The 23,436-nt window shown below is 55.0% G+C and overlaps 1 pseudogene; it reads right to left on the bottom strand.

Moving 5' to 3' along the window:
• Window positions 1-23,436, bottom strand: part of LOC138067332 (cardiolipin synthase (CMP-forming)-like) — a 190,088-nt pseudogene that overhangs the window by 75,167 nt on the left and 91,485 nt on the right.

The following is a 23,436-nucleotide window of genomic DNA, read 5'->3' on the forward strand; positions in this document are numbered from 1 at the left end:
GGCCCTTGCCTCCTGCAGGTGCCTCCTTGCTCTCAGTTCTCCATTTGGGAGAGCCTCGGGGCAAAGCCTGTGCTTGAGTGTGGCCGCCCTGGGAATCCTGGCCGGCCGCCCAGAAGCATTTAGGGAGCTGCCATTGTTACTGGTCTGAGCAGGCAGCTGGATGGAGACACGAAGCACGCTGCCCAGTTGCAACGCTGGGGAAGCTTCTACTTGCAAGGCCTGGGACACTTGCAGGATGTTGCAGTTCTTTGGCAACATCCAAGCAGGGACCACAGAGCTACAGAGCTACCACAAGTAACTGTTTCCTTTAGAAAACAGAAACTCCAAGACAAACTGGAGCCCTAGCTTTGGTGCTTCCTCCTCTCCTCTCCTCTCCTCTCCTCTCCTCTCCTCTCCTCTCCTCTCCTCTCCTCTCCTCTCCTCTCCTCTCCTCTCCTCTCCTCTCCTCTCCTCTCCTCTCCTCTCCTCTCCCTTCTCTTCTCTTCTCTTTCCCCCCCGCCCCCTGGCTATCCCAGATTCGTTTTTCTTAATTCACATTTGAGGGGGAAAAGGAGAAACACGTTATTGGATCGAAGGCTAGTAAAAATGCCCAGCACAGCATGTTGGAAAGAAACAGGAAACACTTCCCCAAATCTCTGGCAAAGGTCAGAGATGAGCATAGGCACAGCTTGACATTTGCTCGTTCAGAGGTAGAGGTTTGCGTCAGAATTATTGTTTCTCCTACTGTAGTTACTCCTCCTCCTATCTACTGGAGAAGTACTGAGCTTCAAAAAGCAGGCAGTGTGTTACTAGAATTCAAATGTTTCTTAATTTCAGCAGAGGAAGACAAGCAAGTATGGGAATGTGACGGTGGGGGGACGGGGGGGGTTGTGGATATTTATTTTGTTTCTGAGAAAAAGGTTGAAGACAACCCCCAAATGTGACCATCTGGTTTGTAGGCTCGCAAAGACATTTTCGGCATCCACACGAGACACTGGAGCCCTAAGCCATCGGACACGCTGCTTGAAGAGCTTGCTGAAAAATGTGTCGGTAAGATGAAAAAGCGCTCCGAGTTCCTGCCTGTGCCTGGGTCCTGACAGCGTCTGAGCTTGTGCCAGGCAGTACCCAAGCTCCCGTGCCTTCCCTCAGAATTCGCCCACCAGCCAGGCGGCACGCCTTGCTCGCTCGCAGAGTGGGATGCTTCTGCCTACGTCCCTTCCCTTGTCTCCCACAACACGGAAGGGTTTGCGGGGCATCCTCCTCAGGAGCAAAGTTTTGCTCAGAGGGCTACTTCCGCCGCACCGGCTATAGGGCGCTGGGCCTCCCAGAACGGGAGTTCCCCACCACGGAACGCCTCTGCGGGGCAGGACCTCTTTTCCCGCTGTCCCTGGAACTCTTCCCCTTCGGGCCACATGCCCGGACTTTGGCAGTGTCCCTTGGCAAAGCCTGTCCTTGACTCCTCTGTGCTGCCTGAGACCGACGGACCTTTTGATTCTGGTCTGCTGAATTAGGATACTGTGGGGCCGATATTCAAGCCCTCTGCGCTGAAGCTGCCCTCTGTGCTCTCCATCGCCACTATCCCCACATCTACACAAGCAGTCAGAAGCTGCAGATCGACGTGGCTGCCGTTGAAATCACAGCAACGGATTTTGCGGTGGCTATGCAGAAGACTGCACCAGCTTCACAGAGGGCCGTGGCTTCCCCTGGACAACCACTCCCACTCATTTCCAAGCCTCTGCTTCAGAACACGCTAGAGAGGCTCCTAAAAGGCGTGCAGAGGGTATTTCCCCATGCAGCCCTTGCACTCCAGAAGCACCAACAGCCAGGTAGGGCCGTTACGTTCACTGCCGTCAACCTCTCCCACAGCAAACCCTGCTAGTTTGCGCCAACAACAGAAAGAAACCTTTGCGCCAGGCGGAGCTTAAACGGAATGGTGGAGCTTGGGAGAGCTGGGAACTCCTCCCAACCCAAGTCACAGCAAGGGCACTGTGGGTTCTCCACTGAAGCAGCCAGTTTCTGGAGGTTGTCAGCATCATCTTTCCTGCTGTTTGGGACTGATTTGAGGCTTGAACTAGGAGGCAATATGAGGGAGTGTTTGGCCGTGCCCTTCCCTTCTTTTCCACACTGGGAGTGTGGGCTCCCGCTGCAGAAAGCAGTGGCCTTGTTGGCTGCTTTAGGTGTGCAGGAAGCGCGGAAGGGCTTCCTGCTTGTCCTCTCTCTGTATTGTAAGGAGAAAGGGAGCTTTCACCAGTAGCAAAAGACAGCTTAGGCAAATCCGGACAGTTTGGGGGAAACGGCATTCAGTGTGTGCCCTTGCAGTGAAGACAGGCAAGGCAGTGGGTTTCAGCCCTCATTTAGAAGCTGGCTTAGTGCAAGGGAGGGCTGCAGACCTGCAGGAAAGTTAACCACCCTCTCTTGCCTTCTCATGATGGTACCAATCATTCTTCAGAAAACGACTGCCTGGAGAGGGAGGGCGAGTCACCTTCTGGACAACAAAAAGAAACCTTCCTTAACTTGAACAGGTAACTGCCCGCGGCCTTTTGAGTGAAATGCTTCTGCTTGCTGGGGCTTTCCAAACTGCCTTGGCGGTTGCAAGCGGCAGGGGTGGCAGATGAGGGAGGAAAGAAGCGTTTGTCCAGGGTGTCTGGTGTCCAAAACTGCCAGAAGCAAGCACGGCGATAGAACTAGCTGCTACAGTGTGTGCCGGACAGGGAAAGACACCTCCACCATCTGGGTCTTGACCGATCGCTTTCCTTCCAAACTGCTTGTCTTGCAGCTCTTCTCCTAGCAATGCTTGCGGCCAGCCAGCATGTCACAGGCCCAGGTTCCTGATAGCTGGAGAGCCCGGCTACGGGCAAACTTCTCACTTGGCGCCTGCACTAATACACGCGCTGGAGAGGTTTGCCGTTCATGTGCTGGACCTGCCGGCTCTCTTTGCTAGCAGCACGTCACCTGAAGAAAGATGCACCCAGGTACCGCTTCTCTCTGCAGGCTCCCAGGATTAACAGGCTTCACGGGCTTAGTGGAGGTGGCCTGGCGTTCCTGTGCTTTCTGGGGTGTGTGTTTTGCGCTGAAAGAACACTTTTCTTGTACACCGAACAGCAGAGAAGCAGCGCGTTGTGCCGGAGCATCTTTTCCATTGCAAGTGCCACACAGTAAGGCTGTTGCTAGCAGCTCAGGGAGCTCCAAGATGCTCTTGAGAAGCCTCTCTTCCTGGCAAGAGCTGCTGCTGATGACAGTGGGCTCTGCAGAGCTGTTTCCCTTGCCTCTTCAGGCTCTCTAGCTCCCAGGAGGCGCCTCTGCATCAGCCCGACTGCAGGGCATGCCCTCTCGCCAGCCTCCTTCTTTGGCATGCGGAAATGCAAGCCCGGTTTGGGGGCAAAGAAAAGTGTTTCTTTTCTCTCAGCATGCCACAGGCAAAAGACAGGAAGACACTTGTTGATTGCTAGGAGTATTCTTTGGAGTTGGGCAGTTACTGAGAGTACTGAGCAAGCAATGTGGTCGGAAGGACACTACCACTGGAACCCAGGGGCGAGGCTCTGGGGGAGATACCTGACCCCCTAAGCAGTTTGGAAAGCCGGCAGAGAGTCAGCTCTGCTTCTGGCTGCGTAGCTCAGTCTACACCTGTGTCCAAGGAGAAATGTTACCTTGTTCTTGGTGGCTTGTTTGGACACTTGCTCTTTGCGCGCTCCTGTTTTGGAGGTGCTTTTGATTGGTACTTTTGCTTGGTGCTTTTGATTTGCTGTTCAGCAGCAGCCTCTGCTGCTCCGTTCAGAGGTCTTCCCCAAGCTTCCTTCTTACTAGTTGATCCGAGAAGCCCAGAGGACAGCCCCCAGCATCATTTATATGCCACACATCCACGCCTGGTGGGAGGCTGCTGGAGTCACCTTGAGAGCTACGCTCACCACACTGCTAGAGCGCATTCCAGCTCACGCTCCAGTGCTGTTGCTCGCTACTTCGGATGTTTGCCATGCAGATCTCCCAGAAGAGGTATTGCTGTCACCGCTTTGCCCGCTTTTCTCAGTCCCTTGATAAGTTATCACTCCCTTAAGCACCTCAGTCCTGTGCCCTCCTAAGCAATTGGACACTGCTCTTCTTAGGGCACCCTGCTGGCATCTCTTCCCTCGGCAGTTGCCACAAGGCTTCAACGCGAAGGGCAGCAAGGCAAGGCAATCCACAGCAGGCCACCGAGGAGCTGGTCCGTGTCCTCCCTGGCCTCACTGGAACCTCGGCTCGCTGCCCTGAGCTTTCATCCTGGAGGTCTTCCTTAAAGAAGACGCCCTCCATTGCCGGGCTGACCCACTACAATCTTGCCTTGAAGGCCAAGAAGCAAACTTGTTCTAGTCTCCCCCTTATTCAAAGCATTCCTCGGCTTCACTGAAAACCGTTTTCACCTTCTTGGAGTAGAACACGAATTCGGGGGGGTGGGGGAGGGCGCCGAGTGGGGGCCTTATGGCTGCACGCTTTATTTATTTTCAGGTGCAAGCTTTATTTTCTGAGCTTTATGGAGAAGTCTTCAGTGTCCAGTCACCTAGCGAGGAGGAAGGGAGAAAGTTTTTCGAGGACTTGCTTGTCCAGCAAGCTGCTCAACCTGCTGCACCACAAAGGAGAGCAGGTGGGCCCGTTCTACACATAGAGCTTTGCCATCGGTAGCTTAGCAGCTATTCGGCATGTGTTTGGGTCACTGGTACGTCAGCAGATGGACTCTGCTTGTGTCTGACTGCCATCACTTGGCTAACCTTTTCTGGTTGACTGGAGGTTGTCACACACTGCAAGGCCTGCCTGTGGCATCCCCACCTGAGCCTCGACTGCTGACGGAGGAGGAAGAGAGGCAGCTGGAGGAGCAAGAGGAGGACACATTGCCAGCGGTGCCTGCAGATGCCAGTACAGCCCTCTCCGGTGGCAAGGTCCCTTCGATTTTCTGTTGGAGCTTTTTGGTCTTTTGGGGATGAGCTGCCAATGGCGTTGCTACCTTCCCTGTTGCCATGGCATGCCAGGCTTTGGAGATGCGGCGGCTTTATGCCAAAGGCATTCCGTTTCGGACTGCGTTTCAGCATGGGAGGTGAATGCCCAGGACGTTCAGCCAGCATGCTTACCAAGTAAAGGCCAGCCACAGAGGTTGGGTCACACTGGAAAACCCTGGCCTGGATGGCCCTGCAACTGCTAACTCCTCAAATGTTACATGCTGTTTAGAGCAGTTGCTGAACGCTCCGCAAGTTCTTCCCGGCATAGGAAAGAGGCCGTCTTTTCCCTTTGCCTTGCCTTCCTTTTTCGCTTCTTCTCCCTCTCGCCTTGCTGCCAGCACAATGGCACTTGAGTGCCTCTCGCCATTTCCCTGGTGCACCAAGTAAGAGGACGATGCTCGATTTCAAAGACAGAACTGCTTAGGTAATGCTTTGGCGTGCTGCTTCTGCTATCTCTGTGCAGCCGTATGCAGAGGAAAGCGAAGGCGGCCCACATCGCCCTCAGAGAGCCTAGCAGAGAAGAGGAGGAGATGTTCAGCCGCTGCTGAGAAGGAAACTAACATCTGCCTCCTTTGTTGTGTCCCAACACATCGAGAGCCTGTTCAGAAGATCCCGTGCAGCTGTAAACTTGTACTGTCTGGCTTTTTTCTTCAGCAGCTGCTGAATGACATTGGCGAGGCAACCAAGGACTGCAGCATACGCCACCTCGAGAAACTCCATCTGGTGCTCAGCCAGTGCACTTACCGCCACCGGCAGGACAATGACAGAACTCGCTTAATAGAGGTATTTGCTAAGTAGAGCCAACCAGCGACGGCATGCATCTACAGATCCTTTTCTTTTCCCTAAAGAACTCAGCTGCAGGGGTTGTGCATTTTTCTTCCCGCTTATAGCAAGTTTGTCTTTGGTTGGTTGGTGACTGTTGCTATTGTCAATCTTTTTTTTTTTTTAGGAAATGAAGGAAGCAATTGGAAACTTCTCCCGTGCTCCTAACGTGAAACTCAGGAAAGGGGCGCCTGGAAGACAGGAATAAAGCTCATCTAAATCCTTTGAAGTTGTCTTCCTGGCTACCTTGTCATTGTTGCTGCTTCAGAAGCCTCGCAATGCTCCTTTTACATCCCTCCTCCCTCGCTCTCTCGCTAGCCACAAACCCTTCCGTTGTCTCCCCAGCGCTCTCCTGCTCGCCCCCTCCCGACGTCCGCCCAGCACCAGGGCTCAGCACCTTCTCCACCAAGGCCCCTCGACGCACACACGCACACGCGCCCTGCGCACCCAGCCCAGTGCTCTCCTGACCCGCTCGCCCCGCCGCGGGTCCCGCGCCCCCGGTGCCGCACTCGCAGCCTGTCCTGGTGCCCTGCCCGCCGCCGGCGCCGCGGCGCCCGCTCACCAGCTCCCGCCTGCACTCGGCCAGCGCTTCCGCTCCTCCCACGCCCTGGAGGAAAAAAAAAGCCCCTGGAGTGGGTCTGTATGTGTGGAAAAGACGAGGCATCGGCCAGGTGCTGCTTCCAGGTAGCACCAGCGTCCTGAGGGCACAAGGAGGAAGGGGGTGCTGCACAGTGCGCCGTTTACAAGCGAACAAGCTCTTTCCTGAGCAGCTCTTGCTGCTTTCCTTGAAGAGACCAATTTCTGCTCTGCCTTCTCCGAGCATGCTCCGGTGCTCTCTTCCCCTCTGCCTGTCCTCACAGCTCCTCTCTTCCCCTCACGCATGATGACCTCTCCGCTGGTCCTCTCCCTGCAGCCTCCACCGTCCTTCCAGTTCCCTCCCGGCACGCTCACGTCCCCGCCCTTTTCCCCCCACTCACACTCACTTCCCCTCTGCAGCTTCTCGCTTGGGCAGCCGGTGCTGCTGTGGAAGGGACAGCGCCCCTCCGACAGACCTCTGCAGCTGTACAGTCGGGGCGGGGGGGGGTGTCAGCAGGAGCTCGCCTCTGCTCCCACGGGCTCGCTCACTCCAGTCCTTCCTTTGAGGCCCCCGCAGAGTCCCAGGGAGGAAAGCAACCTGCAGGCGATGGCATGCAGGCCCTCGGTGTAAAGCCACTCTGCTTTCCCTGGGCAGGCATCATTTCCGTGCCTCATTCGGGTGTGTGACGCTGCGTTGGCACGCTACAGGTGGGAAGCTCCTCTGAACCGCCTCCACTGGCAACCCAGCCAGCGTGAGGGTGCCGCGAGTGTTGTAGGCTGCGTGTGCGCGTCGCATTTTTTTCTTCTACAAAACGAGTGCCTTTAGAATGAAAATGGGGATTTGGGCTCCCGTGATTATCTCAGCCTGGGCCTACCCTTCATTTGTTTTCCCCTGTGAGCATCCCGTTTCTAAACCTCCCCAAATTAGAACCCACCCCAAGCCCAGTACTCCCAGGGGTTGTCTCGATTGCAGAGGCATTTTAGCGCCGAGGGAAAGCAATGACCATGCCCATAAAGGTTTGGGGGAGCTTTTGGTTTTGGTTTTGGTTTTATTTTCCCAGGCTTTGACAGCGTTGGGACACATTCGCGGCGCATTTGCCTGAAAGCAGTTCTCAGGGTGAGCGAGCACACTCCTCTGCTGCTTCACTAGGCTCGGCCCGCTCCATGCTTGTGGCCTAGTGAAGCAACAGCTAGGACTCGGCCCTTCCTCCCCAGAAGATGACTGAGTCTTCCTCTGTATTCGTTGGGTTGCTCGCTTAGGCCTGCCTTCCTCAGCAGAGCCTCTCCTTGCCAGCAGGTGTAGCCCAGCAACCCCGAGGTGGGGACATGGCAGCACTGGAAGGCCTGAGGGGAGCCCCAGCCTGGGGAAGCCCTCCTGTGGGAGGGCCTTGGGGAGTGGGCAGGGAGCTGGGGGCAGCTCCCTAAAGTGCCCCAGGCAGCTCCCCTTCCCCTTGCAGGGCCCACCTTGGCAGGGCCTGGCCGGTCAATGCGTCCCTGCAGCCCCTCTGTGACATGAGCTGAGCCCAGGCGCTTGGGGCTGCTCTCGCTACTGCTCTGCTCTGCTCTGCTCTGGAGGAGCTGCTGGGCCGTGAGCAGCAGAAGGCGAGAGGAGGTGGTGGGACAGCGCGAGACGCTGTTTGGTGAGGTTCCCAGGAGGATGCTGGAGAGCAGCGGTTTCTCCTGGCCGCAAGACCTATTTGGACTAACCCGGGAGGCCGCGAATTCCCTCTGGGCCCCTAGGGAAGTCCTCTGGCCTGCTGGAAATTGCTGGCTGCGGGAGCCCTCCATTATAGGGCGCTGTCGGGGCGGCACAACCTCCACGTTTTGACTCTTAGCTCCCCAGCAACACGTCCACCCCCGTGTTACTCGTGCCTTGCCAGCTGCGGTGAGAGGACCTTTGGCCCTTGCTCCAATAACTGCCTCCTGCTTTGCCGCTGCCAACACAGGTTTCTCCTGTGACGAGGGTTCATGTAGCTGTGGGTTTCTGAGTTACGCTTGTGCTCCTTGGTATGGTGGAGCCAACCTGGTTTGGCAGGAGCGTCTTGTAGGTAGGCAGTCATGGCTACTCAAGTCTTTCTTTGAGGACTGAGAAGGTGCGTGAGAGGAGGAATCGTAAAGGTGCGTCATGTCGGAAGACGTTGCAGACAGCTCCTGCGTAATTCCCTGCTGCTGGCTGAGGTTTTTGCATTAGCATTCCAAGTAGACCTTCCGACTACTGACTCTCGTGTCTACGGGCTCAGCAATTTCTCCAGTGTCTTGTGAACCAAACGCTTGCTTGCCTTCCAGGAGATTTCCCGTGTCCTCTTCAGCAACTTTTGTTGCCTGAGAAACTGCCTCAGGAGTAAAGAGCTTTTCTTGCATGCTTCCAAAAGTTGACATGTGCTTCGTATGCTCTTTGAGTTCAGGTTCGGAGGAAGCATGGACCTCAGGCAGACTGCAGGAGTCCTTGCAGCAGAAGTCAAAATGTCTTTACCTTCCTCTTTCTCAGTAAGTAATGCCTTCCACCCAGCACTCTGATGCCCTTGCACTTTTCACGCAGCTGAACGAACGCCTTCCAAAGTGCACTGCACTCTAAAAGAACCTGTATCTTTGCTCCCTGTAGGCGTGCTATAGCCTGAGAGACAGGAAACCTGTTATATGCGATCAAGCTCCACTGGAAAGTACGTCAGAGGCAGCGCTTCTCGGAAGGGCTAATTTCTCGCCTCTAAGCGGGGGACAGGCGATGCGACGTGAAAACGTCCGTACGCTCAGCGCAGTCCCAAATTAGAGCTAGCTTCTGTCATTGTAGGCCCATCAAAGGCAGGTGAACGCCACGCAGGGGAAGATGGCCGCGCCTCTCACAAGGAGTATAACCTTCGACCCAGGAACGCTGTCGTCCAGGATCAAGAGCCATCGGAACGTGGGTTATCGGCACCGTTGGTCTGAAGGGCTGATTGCTTGTGTTTAAGGGCGGGGGAGTACAGCTTTCCTGAATGAGACGGTACATATGCAGTGGCAAACCAGATCCGATGCCCGGGCACTGTAATTACAGGGTCCTCAGAAGACGAGCAAGAGCAGGAAGAGGATGATGGCGAAGGCACCGCCCGGGCACCTCACCTCAGGCAAACTGCTGAAGACGCTGCCGCTCCCCGGGAAGGTAGGCTAGATGCAGAGCCTCTCTGAAGGGCTCGTTTCTTGTGTGTAAGTGGGATACAGGCTGGGCAATGCAAGCGTATACACGCACAGACAAATCAGAAGCTCTCTCTCTAGGCTCTGTGATTACAGGGGCAACACGGGAAGGTGAAGGCCGGGAAGGGGGAGATGGCAAAGGTCCCTGGAAGCAGTATAGCCTTCGAGCCAGGAAGACTGTTGCCTACTCCCAGGATGCATTGGAAAGTAGGTTCCATGCACAGTTTCTCGGAAGAGCTGATTTCTTGTGTAGAGTGGGCTACAAGGGGCTAAAGGAAAACACAACTTTCATTGACGTTCCCTGCCTTCGTTCTGCAGGTCAGGCTCTCCCTTTGGGATTGAGATGCCTGTAACCTGTGCACGTTGCACTTCTTGGCCAGTGTGCAGGCTCATTGCTGCTTTTTGTTTCTTCAGGCCCATCTTCTGCTGCCAGACCAAGAGCTGCGTCGAGCCGTGCTCGGTCGCGAAGCCCGTGCTGCAGAAGAACAAGCAGGTCGCTGTACGGCTAGTGATAGTTCTCAGGGATCCGTAGCGGTGCAACTCCCATCACCGAGTAACGCATGTAAAGCTTTTCCAAGGGATGCTCAGGAGGGGGAAAAATCTCAGCATTGTAGCTGTGGCAGTCAGAGGGTCTAGAGGGAGCAAGGCTTTTCCTTTGGGACAGGAGAGAACTTTCATTCGCCAACAGCTTGTAAAAAGGCAGGATTTTGCCATGGGGTAGCCAGCCATGAGATGATGGTGGCGGAGGTCCTGGCTGAGACTGGGTAACGGAAATCCTTCTGTTCTACACTTGAAGCCAGAATCCCCTGCCACAAACTGACGTTAGACGATGTCATGGTGAAGTAGAACAATGATTTTCTTAACCCAGGCAGGCAATTCAGTCAGACCTAGAGGGAGAGCGTCTTGCTAAGTTTGAGTAAAACTTCAGTCTCTTCTGTCTCATGGTTGAAAATGGGTCCATTTAAATTGGACATGTGGCTCGAGCAGAATTCTTCTTTCCTCCGAGAGATGGGCCTAGCTTCACAACATCCACGTTTACGCCAGCGTATAAGCGTTTCTCCACTCGCTTGCCAACATGAAAGCCACAGCTATCCCTCTACCTGCAGCTTCATTATAAAGCCCCTTTCCCTTTCTCCTTCTTGCACAACAGGGGTCTTCCCCTAAACTCTGGGAAGGATGAATGCGAGGGAAAGCACGCGGATGGAAGGAAAACCGGAACCAACCTGCCGGAAGTGGATCCAGTGCAAACCGAGAGTTCGGTGAGGAGCGGGAACTCCCTGAGTCGGTGGGGACCTTCCCAGCATTCATGAAAACCTTCCTGACTGTGCTGTCAACAGCTCCCGTGCTTTACGCTTTCCTCTCGGGGAACTTCCAGGTCGCCCTGAACCTTCCCTTTGGGCTGGCCTTGGACAAATTTGGAGGAAGCCTTTTTTGGCTAGGCTGCAGCTTTCTCTGACCGCTGACATGTCTCCTCTTCAATGTCTCCCTAGGTATGCTTTGATGGTGTCGGCGGTCTCGCTGACCACATTTCCGCTTTAAAGGAGATGGTGCTGTTTCCCTTACTTTACCCCGAGTTCTTTGAGAGATTCCAAATCCGACCCCCCAGGTAACGGACGCTGCCTTAGAACTACACATGCTAATTGCGCTCGTCTCCGGAGAATATGAAGCGGAGGGGTCAGCACAGCTGTGCGCTTCCACATTTTTGCCCGTGCACAGTTTGCGCAGTGGCGGTAAAAAGGAATTTCTTACAAATGGCTTACATCCAGACCTATCTAGACCTACTTTCAAACCACAAGCAACGCCTTGTCGTAGTCAAAGGCTCAGTGTCCAGCGTTGTCAAAGCTGAAGACGCTGCAGAAGGGTCCTGGTTTCAGAAGGTGGCTTTGGGAGTGCTTCTGCTGGTTGGCTTCTGAGTGTTTAGGAAAAGTTTATAAGCGGGAAGGCACTAGGCCCGGCAAGTCACCTGTACGCTCTTGCTGGAGAGACCTGCTGACTTCCCGCCTCCCTCTCTTTGCAAGGCTCAGTCAAAAAGAGCTTGCGGCTTTTTCCGCCAGAAAGACAGGCTGTGCTCGCAAGTCTTGCCTCTTGGGAACACTTGCACCTGCCTGGACTTTCCTCCCACCGGAGCTCTTCCTGCTGTCTAATGGTGCAAGTGTTTTGGTTAGGAGGGAAGGGTGCTTTGCTTTCAGGACAGCGGTTGCCACAGGCACTTTTCCATGTGTTGGTTGTAGCTGCGTACATCTCTTTTTCTCATGTTGCAGAGGCTGTCTGTTCTATGGGCCGCCCGGCACTGGAAAGACACTGGTGGCTCGAGCGCTCGCAAAGGAATGTAGGCAGGGAGACAAGAGAGTAGCCTTCTTCATGAGAAAAGGTGCCGACTGCCTCAGCCAATGGGTGGGAGAATCCGAGCGGCAGCTCCGCGCCTTATTTGAGCAGGTAAGGAGGAAATATGCCGGGCCGGAGTTGCAGCTGTACTTGTCCGCGGTGGACATCTTTCAGGAGAACTCGGCCTCCTGGGTAGTTTGGCCGTGTCTCCTGTTGACGTGGGAACATCAGTGTTTCCTTTTCCCGTGCCGTCCGGCTTGGCCCGAGGGGCTGGAAATCTTGCAGATGGGTTGGGGCCAGCACAGGCGCAGTGCCCTTGCAGCCACAAGGATAAGCCTGCACGTTCTTGCCGAGTAGGGCTGTGTTTTACATGCAGTCAGTAGCCCTGCCTCTGTGCTGCCCTTCCAGGCCTATGAGATGCGGCCTTCGATTATTTTCTTTGACGAGATCGACGGTCTCGCTCCTGTGCGCTCCAGTCGCCAAGATCAGATTCACAGGTACCACCTTTTCCTTGCATTGCCATGTAATCGGCTTCATCCCGAGGAAAAAAAGACCCAGCTGGTCCCCTTGAGGTGACGCACACAACTTACTCTGAACTCCTCTAGTACAACGACACAGCGGTTCACAGGGTTTTACAGACAAGAGTTGAAATCGAGTCCCTAAGCTTGGTTTCCGGACAAGGCCTCTCTTGCCCTGCCTCGGTGTTTTGGGCTTACCATAATCAAGAGCTCATCCAGAAAGGCTTATCCTTTTTTGAGAGACGTGACTTTGGAGAAGGTCAAGCAGCATGTAGCAACAGCTACTAAACCAGGCAATCCAACAATATTTTCTTGCCAGTTCAATTGTCACCACGCTGCTGGCACTCATGGATGGCTTAGACAGCAGAGGCGAGGTCGTGGTCATCGGCGCCACCAACAGGCCAGACTCCCTGGATCCTGCTTTGCGAAGGCCTGGCCGCTTTGACAGGGAGTTCCTTTTCACCTTGCCAAACAGAGAGGTAAGGCTCTTTAGGCAGCCTTCCTGCTACGGGGCCAAGGCCTTTCTTTACAAGGAAACCGTGTTGCCGCACAGTATCTCCGAGAGGGAGGAAGCAAAGAGGTGCCCTACGTGCTGGAGACCTCCCTGTTCCCCGAGCAGAACTGGGAGGGAGGCTGCAAACAGGAGTTTCACGGAGCCTGGAGCGCATGGACTTTCTTCCTTGCCCAAGCGGTTGCTCTCGGCTTCGTTCCTTAGCCCACCCAGGCCCTTGCCTCCTGCAGGTGCCTCCTTGCTCTCAGTTCTCCATTTGGGAGAGCCTCGGGGCAAAGCCTGTGCTTGAGTGTGGCCGCCCTGGGAATCCTGGCCGGCCGCCCAGAAGCATTTAGGGAGCTGCCATTGTTACTGGTCTGAGCAGGCAGCTGGATGGAGACACGAAGCACGCTGCCCAGTTGCAACGCTGGGGAAGCTTCTACTTGCAAGGCCTGGGACACTTGCAGGATGTTGCAGTTCTTTGGCAACATCCAAGCAGGGACCACAGAGCTACAGAGCTACCACAAGTAACTGTTTCCTTTAGAAAACAGAAACTCCAAGACAAACTGGAGCCCTAGCTTTGGTGCTTCCTCCTCTCCTCTCCTCTCCTCTCCTCTCCTCTCCTCTCCTCTCCTCTCCTCTCCTCTCCTCTCCTTCTCTTCTCTTCTCTTCTCTTCTCTTCTCTTCTCTTCTCTTCTCTTCTCTTCTCTTCTCTTCTCTTCTCTTCTCTTCTCTTCTCTTCTCTTCTCTTCTCTTCTCTTCTCTTCTCTTCTCTTCTCTTCTCTTCTCTTTCCCCCCCGCCCCCTGGCTATCCCAGATTCGTTTTTCTTAATTCACATTTGAGGGGGAAAAGGAGAAACACGTTATTGGATCGAAGGCTAGTAAAAATGCCCAGCACAGCATGTTGGAAAGAAACAGGAAACACTTCCCCAAATCTCTGGCAAAGGTCAGAGATGAGCATAGGCACAGCTTGACATTTGCTCGTTCAGAGGTAGAGGTTTGCGTCAGAATTATTGTTTCTCCTACTGTAGTTACTCCTCCTCCTATCTACTGGAGAAGTACTGAGCTTCAAAAAGCAGGCAGTGTGTTACTAGAATTCAAATGTTTCTTAATTTCAGCAGAGGAAGACAAGCAAGTATGGGAATGTGACGGTGGGGGGACGGGGGGGGTTGTGGATATTTATTTTGTTTCTGAGAAAAAGGTTGAAGACAACCCCCAAATGTGACCATCTGGTTTGTAGGCTCGCAAAGACATTTTCGGCATCCACACGAGACACTGGAGCCCTAAGCCATCGGACACGCTGCTTGAAGAGCTTGCTGAAAAATGTGTCGGTAAGATGAAAAAGCGCTCCGAGTTCCTGCCTGTGCCTGGGTCCTGACAGCGTCTGAGCTTGTGCCAGGCAGTACCCAAGCTCCCGTGCCTTCCCTCAGAATTCGCCCACCAGCCAGGCGGCACGCCTTGCTCGCTCGCAGAGTGGGATGCTTCTGCCTACGTCCCTTCCCTTGTCTCCCACAACACGGAAGGGTTTGCGGGGCATCCTCCTCAGGAGCAAAGTTTTGCTCAGAGGGCTACTTCCGCCGCACCGGCTATAGGGCGCTGGGCCTCCCAGAACGGGAGTTCCCCACCACGGAACGCCTCTGCGGGGCAGGACCTCTTTTCCCGCTGTCCCTGGAACTCTTCCCCTTCGGGCCACATGCCCGGACTTTGGCAGTGTCCCTTGGCAAAGCCTGTCCTTGACTCCTCTGTGCTGCCTGAGACCGACGGACCTTTTGATTCTGGTCTGCTGAATTAGGATACTGTGGGGCCGATATTCAAGCCCTCTGCGCTGAAGCTGCCCTCTGTGCTCTCCATCGCCACTATCCCCACATCTACACAAGCAGTCAGAAGCTGCAGATCGACGTGGCTGCCGTTGAAATCACAGCAACGGATTTTGCGGTGGCTATGCAGAAGACTGCACCAGCTTCACAGAGGGCCGTGGCTTCCCCTGGACAACCACTCCCACTCATTTCCAAGCCTCTGCTTCAGAACACGCTAGAGAGGCTCCTAAAAGGCGTGCAGAGGGTATTTCCCCATGCAGCCCTTGCACTCCAGAAGCACCAACAGCCAGGTAGGGCCGTTACGTTCACTGCCGTCAACCTCTCCCACAGCAAACCCTGCTAGTTTGCGCCAACAACAGAAAGAAACCTTTGCGCCAGGCGGAGCTTAAACGGAATGGTGGAGCTTGGGAGAGCTGGGAACTCCTCCCAACCCAAGTCACAGCAAGGGCACTGTGGGTTCTCCACTGAAGCAGCCAGTTTCTGGAGGTTGTCAGCATCATCTTTCCTGCTGTTTGGGACTGATTTGAGGCTTGAACTAGGAGGCAATATGAGGGAGTGTTTGGCCGTGCCCTTCCCTTCTTTTCCACACTGGGAGTGTGGGCTCCCGCTGCAGAAAGCAGTGGCCTTGTTGGCTGCTTTAGGTGTGCAGGAAGCGCGGAAGGGCTTCCTGCTTGTCCTCTCTCTGTATTGTAAGGAGAAAGGGAGCTTTCACCAGTAGCAAAAGACAGCTTAGGCAAATCCGGACAGTTTGGGGGAAACGGCATTCAGTGTGTGCCCTTGCAGTGAAGACAGGCAAGGCAGTGGGTTTCAGCCCTCATTTAGAAGCTGGCTTAGTGCAAGGGAGGGCTGCAGACCTGCAGGAAAGTTAACCACCCTCTCTTGCCTTCTCATGATGGTACCAATCATTCTTCAGAAAACGACTGCCTGGAGAGGGAGGGCGAGTCACCTTCTGGACAACAAAAAGAAACCTTCCTTAACTTGAACAGGTAACTGCCCGCGGCCTTTTGAGTGAAATGCTTCTGCTTGCTGGGGCTTTCCAAACTGCCTTGGCGGTTGCAAGCGGCAGGGGTGGCAGATGAGGGAGGAAAGAAGCGTTTGTCCAGGGTGTCTGGTGTCCAAAACTGCCAGAAGCAAGCACGGCGATAGAACTAGCTGCTACAGTGTGTGCCGGACAGGGAAAGACACCTCCACCATCTGGGTCTTGACCGATCGCTTTCCTTCCAAACTGCTTGTCTTGCAGCTCTTCTCCTAGCAATGCTTGCGGCCAGCCAGCATGTCACAGGCCCAGGTTCCTGATAGCTGGAGAGCCCGGCTACGGGCAAACTTCTCACTTGGCGCCTGCACTAATACACGCGCTGGAGAGGTTTGCCGTTCATGTGCTGGACCTGCCGGCTCTCTTTGCTAGCAGCACGTCACCTGAAGAAAGATGCACCCAGGTACCGCTTCTCTCTGCAGGCTCCCAGGATTAACAGGCTTCACGGGCTTAGTGGAGGTGGCCTGGCGTTCCTGTGCTTTCTGGGGTGTGTGTTTTGCGCTGAAAGAACACTTTTCTTGTACACCGAACAGCAGAGAAGCAGCGCGTTGTGCCGGAGCATCTTTTCCATTGCAAGTGCCACACAGTAAGGCTGTTGCTAGCAGCTCAGGGAGCTCCAAGATGCTCTTGAGAAGCCTCTCTTCCTGGCAAGAGCTGCTGCTGATGACAGTGGGCTCTGCAGAGCTGTTTCCCTTGCCTCTTCAGGCTCTCTAGCTCCCAGGAGGCGCCTCTGCATCAGCCCGACTGCAGGGCATGCCCTCTCGCCAGCCTCCTTCTTTGGCATGCGGAAATGCAAGCCCGGTTTGGGGGCAAAGAAAAGTGTTTCTTTTCTCTCAGCATGCCACAGGCAAAAGACAGGAAGACACTTGTTGATTGCTAGGAGTATTCTTTGGAGTTGGGCAGTTACTGAGAGTACTGAGCAAGCAATGTGGTCGGAAGGACACTACCACTGGAACCCAGGGGCGAGGCTCTGGGGGAGATACCTGACCCCCTAAGCAGTTTGGAAAGCCGGCAGAGAGTCAGCTCTGCTTCTGGCTGCGTAGCTCAGTCTACACCTGTGTCCAAGGAGAAATGTTACCTTGTTCTTGGTGGCTTGTTTGGACACTTGCTCTTTGCGCGCTCCTGTTTTGGAGGTGCTTTTGATTGGTACTTTTGCTTGGTGCTTTTGATTTGCTGTTCAGCAGCAGCCTCTGCTGCTCCGTTCAGAGGTCTTCCCCAAGCTTCCTTCTTACTAGTTGATCCGAGAAGCCCAGAGGACAGCCCCCAGCATCATTTATATGCCACACATCCACGCCTGGTGGGAGGCTGCTGGAGTCACCTTGAGAGCTACGCTCACCACACTGCTAGAGCGCATTCCAGCTCACGCTCCAGTGCTGTTGCTCGCTACTTCGGATGTTTGCCATGCAGATCTCCCAGAAGAGGTATTGCTGTCACCGCTTTGCCCGCTTTTCTCAGTCCCTTGATAAGTTATCACTCCCTTAAGCACCTCAGTCCTGTGCCCTCCTAAGCAATTGGACACTGCTCTTCTTAGGGCACCCTGCTGGCATCTCTTCCCTCGGCAGTTGCCACAAGGCTTCAACGCGAAGGGCAGCAAGGCAAGGCAATCCACAGCAGGCCACCGAGGAGCTGGTCCGTGTCCTCCCTGGCCTCACTGGAACCTCGGCTCGCTGCCCTGAGCTTTCATCCTGGAGGTCTTCCTTAAAGAAGACGCCCTCCATTGCCGGGCTGACCCACTACAATCTTGCCTTGAAGGCCAAGAAGCAAACTTGTTCTAGTCTCCCCCTTATTCAAAGCATTCCTCGGCTTCACTGAAAACCGTTTTCACCTTCTTGGAGTAGAACACGAATTCGGGGGGGTGGGGGAGGGCGCCGAGTGGGGGCCTTATGGCTGCACGCTTTATTTATTTTCAGGTGCAAGCTTTATTTTCTGAGCTTTATGGAGAAGTCTTCAGTGTCCAGTCACCTAGCGAGGAGGAAGGGAGAAAGTTTTTCGAGGACTTGCTTGTCCAGCAAGCTGCTCAACCTGCTGCACCACAAAGGAGAGCAGGTGGGCCCGTTCTACACATAGAGCTTTGCCATCGGTAGCTTAGCAGCTATTCGGCATGTGTTTGGGTCACTGGTACGTCAGCAGATGGACTCTGCTTGTGTCTGACTGCCATCACTTGGCTAACCTTTTCTGGTTGACTGGAGGTTGTCACACACTGCAAGGCCTGCCTGTGGCATCCCCACCTGAGCCTCGACTGCTGACGGAGGAGGAAGAGAGGCAGCTGGAGGAGCAAGAGGAGGACACATTGCCAGCGGTGCCTGCAGATGCCAGTACAGCCCTCTCCGGTGGCAAGGTCCCTTCGATTTTCTGTTGGAGCTTTTTGGTCTTTTGGGGATGAGCTGCCAATGGCGTTGCTACCTTCCCTGTTGCCATGGCATGCCAGGCTTTGGAGATGCGGCGGCTTTATGCCAAAGGCATTCCGTTTCGGACTGCGTTTCAGCATGGGAGGTGAATGCCCAGGACGTTCAGCCAGCATGCTTACCAAGTAAAGGCCAGCCACAGAGGTTGGGTCACACTGGAAAACCCTGGCCTGGATGGCCCTGCAACTGCTAACTCCTCAAATGTTACATGCTGTTTAGAGCAGTTGCTGAACGCTCCGCAAGTTCTTCCCGGCATAGGAAAGAGGCCGTCTTTTCCCTTTGCCTTGCCTTCCTTTTTCGCTTCTTCTCCCTCTCGCCTTGCTGCCAGCACAATGGCACTTGAGTGCCTCTCGCCATTTCCCTGGTGCACCAAGTAAGAGGACGATGCTCGATTTCAAAGACAGAACTGCTTAGGTAATGCTTTGGCGTGCTGCTTCTGCTATCTCTGTGCAGCCGTATGCAGAGGAAAGCGAAGGCGGCCCACATCGCCCTCAGAGAGCCTAGCAGAGAAGAGGAGGAGATGTTCAGCCGCTGCTGAGAAGGAAACTAACATCTGCCTCCTTTGTTGTGTCCCAACACATCGAGAGCCTGTTCAGAAGATCCCGTGCAGCTGTAAACTTGTACTGTCTGGCTTTTTTCTTCAGCAGCTGCTGAATGACATTGGCGAGGCAACCAAGGACTGCAGCATACGCCACCTCGAGAAACTCCATCTGGTGCTCAGCCAGTGCACTTACCGCCACCGGCAGGACAATGACAGAACTCGCTTAATAGAGGTATTTGCTAAGTAGAGCCAACCAGCGACGGCATGCATCTACAGATCCTTTTCTTTTCCCTAAAGAACTCAGCTGCAGGGGTTGTGCATTTTTCTTCCCGCTTATAGCAAGTTTGTCTTTGGTTGGTTGGTGACTGTTGCTATTGTCAATCTTTTTTTTTTTTTAGGAAATGAAGGAAGCAATTGGAAACTTCTCCCGTGCTCCTAACGTGAAACTCAGGAAAGGGGCGCCTGGAAGACAGGAATAAAGCTCATCTAAATCCTTTGAAGTTGTCTTCCTGGCTACCTTGTCATTGTTGCTGCTTCAGAAGCCTCGCAATGCTCCTTTTACATCCCTCCTCCCTCGCTCTCTCGCTAGCCACAAACCCTTCCGTTGTCTCCCCAGCGCTCTCCTGCTCGCCCCCTCCCGACGTCCGCCCAGCACCAGGGCTCAGCACCTTCTCCACCAAGGCCCCTCGACGCACACACGCACACGCGCCCTGCGCACCCAGCCCAGTGCTCTCCTGACCCGCTCGCCCCGCCGCGGGTCCCGCGCCCCCGGTGCCGCACTCGCAGCCTGTCCTGGTGCCCTGCCCGCCGCCGGCGCCGCGGCGCCCGCTCACCAGCTCCCGCCTGCACTCGGCCAGCGCTTCCGCTCCTCCCACGCCCTGGAGGAAAAAAAAAGCCCCTGGAGTGGGTCTGTATGTGTGGAAAAGACGAGGCATCGGCCAGGTGCTGCTTCCAGGTAGCACCAGCGTCCTGAGGGCACAAGGAGGAAGGGGGTGCTGCACAGTGCGCCGTTTACAAGCGAACAAGCTCTTTCCTGAGCAGCTCTTGCTGCTTTCCTTGAAGAGACCAATTTCTGCTCTGCCTTCTCCGAGCATGCTCCGGTGCTCTCTTCCCCTCTGCCTGTCCTCACAGCTCCTCTCTTCCCCTCACGCATGATGACCTCTCCGCTGGTCCTCTCCCTGCAGCCTCCACCGTCCTTCCAGTTCCCTCCCGGCACGCTCACGTCCCCGCCCTTTTCCCCCCACTCACACTCACTTCCCCTCTGCAGCTTCTCGCTTGGGCAGCCGGTGCTGCTGTGGAAGGGACAGCGCCCCTCCGACAGACCTCTGCAGCTGTACAGTCGGGGCGGGGGGGGGTGTCAGCAGGAGCTCGCCTCTGCTCCCACGGGCTCGCTCACTCCAGTCCTTCCTTTGAGGCCCCCGCAGAGTCCCAGGGAGGAAAGCAACCTGCAGGCGATGGCATGCAGGCCCTCGGTGTAAAGCCACTCTGCTTTCCCTGGGCAGGCATCATTTCCGTGCCTCATTCGGGTGTGTGACGCTGCGTTGGCACGCTACAGGTGGGAAGCTCCTCTGAACCGCCTCCACTGGCAACCCAGCCAGCGTGAGGGTGCCGCGAGTGTTGTAGGCTGCGTGTGCGCGTCGCATTTTTTTCTTCTACAAAACGAGTGCCTTTAGAATGAAAATGGGGATTTGGGCTCCCGTGATTATCTCAGCCTGGGCCTACCCTTCATTTGTTTTCCCCTGTGAGCATCCCGTTTCTAAACCTCCCCAAATTAGAACCCACCCCAAGCCCAGTACTCCCAGGGGTTGTCTCGATTGCAGAGGCATTTTAGCGCCGAGGGAAAGCAATGACCATGCCCATAAAGGTTTGGGGGAGCTTTTGGTTTTGGTTTTGGTTTTATTTTCCCAGGCTTTGACAGCGTTGGGACACATTCGCGGCGCATTTGCCTGAAAGCAGTTCTCAGGGTGAGCGAGCACACTCCTCTGCTGCTTCACTAGGCTCGGCCCGCTCCATGCTTGTGGCCTAGTGAAGCAACAGCTAGGACTCGGCCCTTCCTCCCCAGAAGATGACTGAGTCTTCCTCTGTATTCGTTGGGTTGCTCGCTTAGGCCTGCCTTCCTCAGCAGAGCCTCTCCTTGCCAGCAGGTGTAGCCCAGCAACCCCGAGGTGGGGACATGGCAGCACTGGAAGGCCTGAGGGGAGCCCCAGCCTGGGGAAGCCCTCCTGTGGGAGGGCCTTGGGGAGTGGGCAGGGAGCTGGGGGCAGCTCCCTAAAGTGCCCCAGGCAGCTCCCCTTCCCCTTGCAGGGCCCACCTTGGCAGGGCCTGGCCGGTCAATGCGTCCCTGCAGCCCCTCTGTGACATGAGCTGAGCCCAGGCACTTGGGGCTGCTCTCGCTACTGCTCTGCTCTGCTCTGCTCTGGAGGAGCTGCTGGGCCGTGAGCAGCAGAAGGCGAGAGGAGGTGGTGGGACAGCGCGAGACGCTGTTTGGTGAGGTTCCCAGGAGGATGCTGGAGAGCAGCGGTTTCTCCTGGCCGCAAGACCTATTTGGACTAACCCGGGAGGCCGCGAATTCCCTCTGGGCCCCTAGGGAAGTCCTCTGGCCTGCTGGAAATTGCTGGCTGCGGGAGCCCTCCATTATAGGGCGCTGTCGGGGCGGCACAACCTCCACGTTTTGACTCTTAGCTCCCCAGCAACACGTCCACCCCCGTGTTACTCGTGCCTTGCCAGCTGCGGTGAGAGGACCTTTGGCCCTTGCTCCAATAACTGCCTCCTGCTTTGCCGCTGCCAACACAGGTTTCTCCTGTGACGAGGGTTCATGTAGCTGTGGGTTTCTGAGTTACGCTTGTGCTCCTTGGTATGGTGGAGCCAACCTGGTTTGGCAGGAGCGTCTTGTAGGTAGGCAGTCATGGCTACTCAAGTCTTTCTTTGAGGACTGAGAAGGTGCGTGAGAGGAGGAATCGTAAAGGTGCGTCATGTCGGAAGACGTTGCAGACAGCTCCTGCGTAATTCCCTGCTGCTGGCTGAGGTTTTTGCATTAGCATTCCAAGTAGACCTTCCGACTACTGACTCTCGTGTCTACGGGCTCAGCAATTTCTCCAGTGTCTTGTGAACCAAACGCTTGCTTGCCTTCCAGGAGATTTCCCGTGTCCTCTTCAGCAACTTTTGTTGCCTGAGAAACTGCCTCAGGAGTAAAGAGCTTTTCTTGCATGCTTCCAAAAGTTGACATGTGCTTCGTATGCTCTTTGAGTTCAGGTTCGGAGGAAGCATGGACCTCAGGCAGACTGCAGGAGTCCTTGCAGCAGAAGTCAAAATGTCTTTACCTTCCTCTTTCTCAGTAAGTAATGCCTTCCACCCAGCACTCTGATGCCCTTGCACTTTTCACGCAGCTGAACGAACGCCTTCCAAAGTGCACTGCACTCTAAAAGAACCTGTATCTTTGCTCCCTGTAGGCGTGCTATAGCCTGAGAGACAGGAAACCTGTTATATGCGATCAAGCTCCACTGGAAAGTACGTCAGAGGCAGCGCTTCTCGGAAGGGCTAATTTCTCGCCTCTAAGCGGGGGACAGGCGATGCGACGTGAAAACGTCCGTACGCTCAGCGCAGTCCCAAATTAGAGCTAGCTTCTGTCATTGTAGGCCCATCAAAGGCAGGTGAACGCCACGCAGGGGAAGATGGCCGCGCCTCTCACAAGGAGTATAACCTTCGACCCAGGAACGCTGTCGTCCAGGATCAAGAGCCATCGGAACGTGGGTTATCGGCACCGTTGGTCTGAAGGGCTGATTGCTTGTGTTTAAGGGCGGGGGAGTACAGCTTTCCTGAATGAGACGGTACATATGCAGTGGCAAACCAGATCCGATGCCCGGGCACTGTAATTACAGGGTCCTCAGAAGACGAGCAAGAGCAGGAAGAGGATGATGGCGAAGGCACCGCCCGGGCACCTCACCTCAGGCAAACTGCTGAAGACGCTGCCGCTCCCCGGGAAGGTAGGCTAGATGCAGAGCCTCTCTGAAGGGCTCGTTTCTTGTGTGTAAGTGGGATACAGGCTGGGCAATGCAAGCGTATACACGCACAGACAAATCAGAAGCTCTCTCTCTAGGCTCTGTGATTACAGGGGCAACACGGGAAGGTGAAGGCCGGGAAGGGGGAGATGGCAAAGGTCCCTGGAAGCAGTATAGCCTTCGAGCCAGGAAGACTGTTGCCTACTCCCAGGATGCATTGGAAAGTAGGTTCCATGCACAGTTTCTCGGAAGAGCTGATTTCTTGTGTAGAGTGGGCTACAAGGGGCTAAAGGAAAACACAACTTTCATTGACGTTCCCTGCCTTCGTTCTGCAGGTCAGGCTCTCCCTTTGGGATTGAGATGCCTGTAACCTGTGCACGTTGCACTTCTTGGCCAGTGTGCAGGCTCATTGCTGCTTTTTGTTTCTTCAGGCCCATCTTCTGCTGCCAGACCAAGAGCTGCGTCGAGCCGTGCTCGGTCGCGAAGCCCGTGCTGCAGAAGAACAAGCAGGTCGGTATACGGCTAGTGATAGTTCTCAGGGATCCGTAGCGGTGCAACTCCCATCACCGAGTAACGCGTGTAAAGCTTTTCCAAGGGATGCTCAGGAGGGGGAAAAATCTCAGCATTGTAGCTGTGGCAGTCAGAGGGTCTAGAGGGAGCAAGGCTTTTCCTTTGGGACAGGAGAGAACTTTCATTCGCCAACAGCTTGTAAAAAGGCAGGATTTTGCCATGGGGTAGCCAGCCATGAGATGATGGTGGCGGAGGTCCTGGCTGAGACTGGGTAACGGAAATCCTTCTGT

Source organism: Struthio camelus, chromosome 5 (assembly GCF_040807025.1).
Source record: "Struthio camelus isolate bStrCam1 chromosome 5, bStrCam1.hap1, whole genome shotgun sequence".
NCBI lineage: Eukaryota > Metazoa > Chordata > Aves > Struthioniformes > Struthionidae > Struthio > Struthio camelus.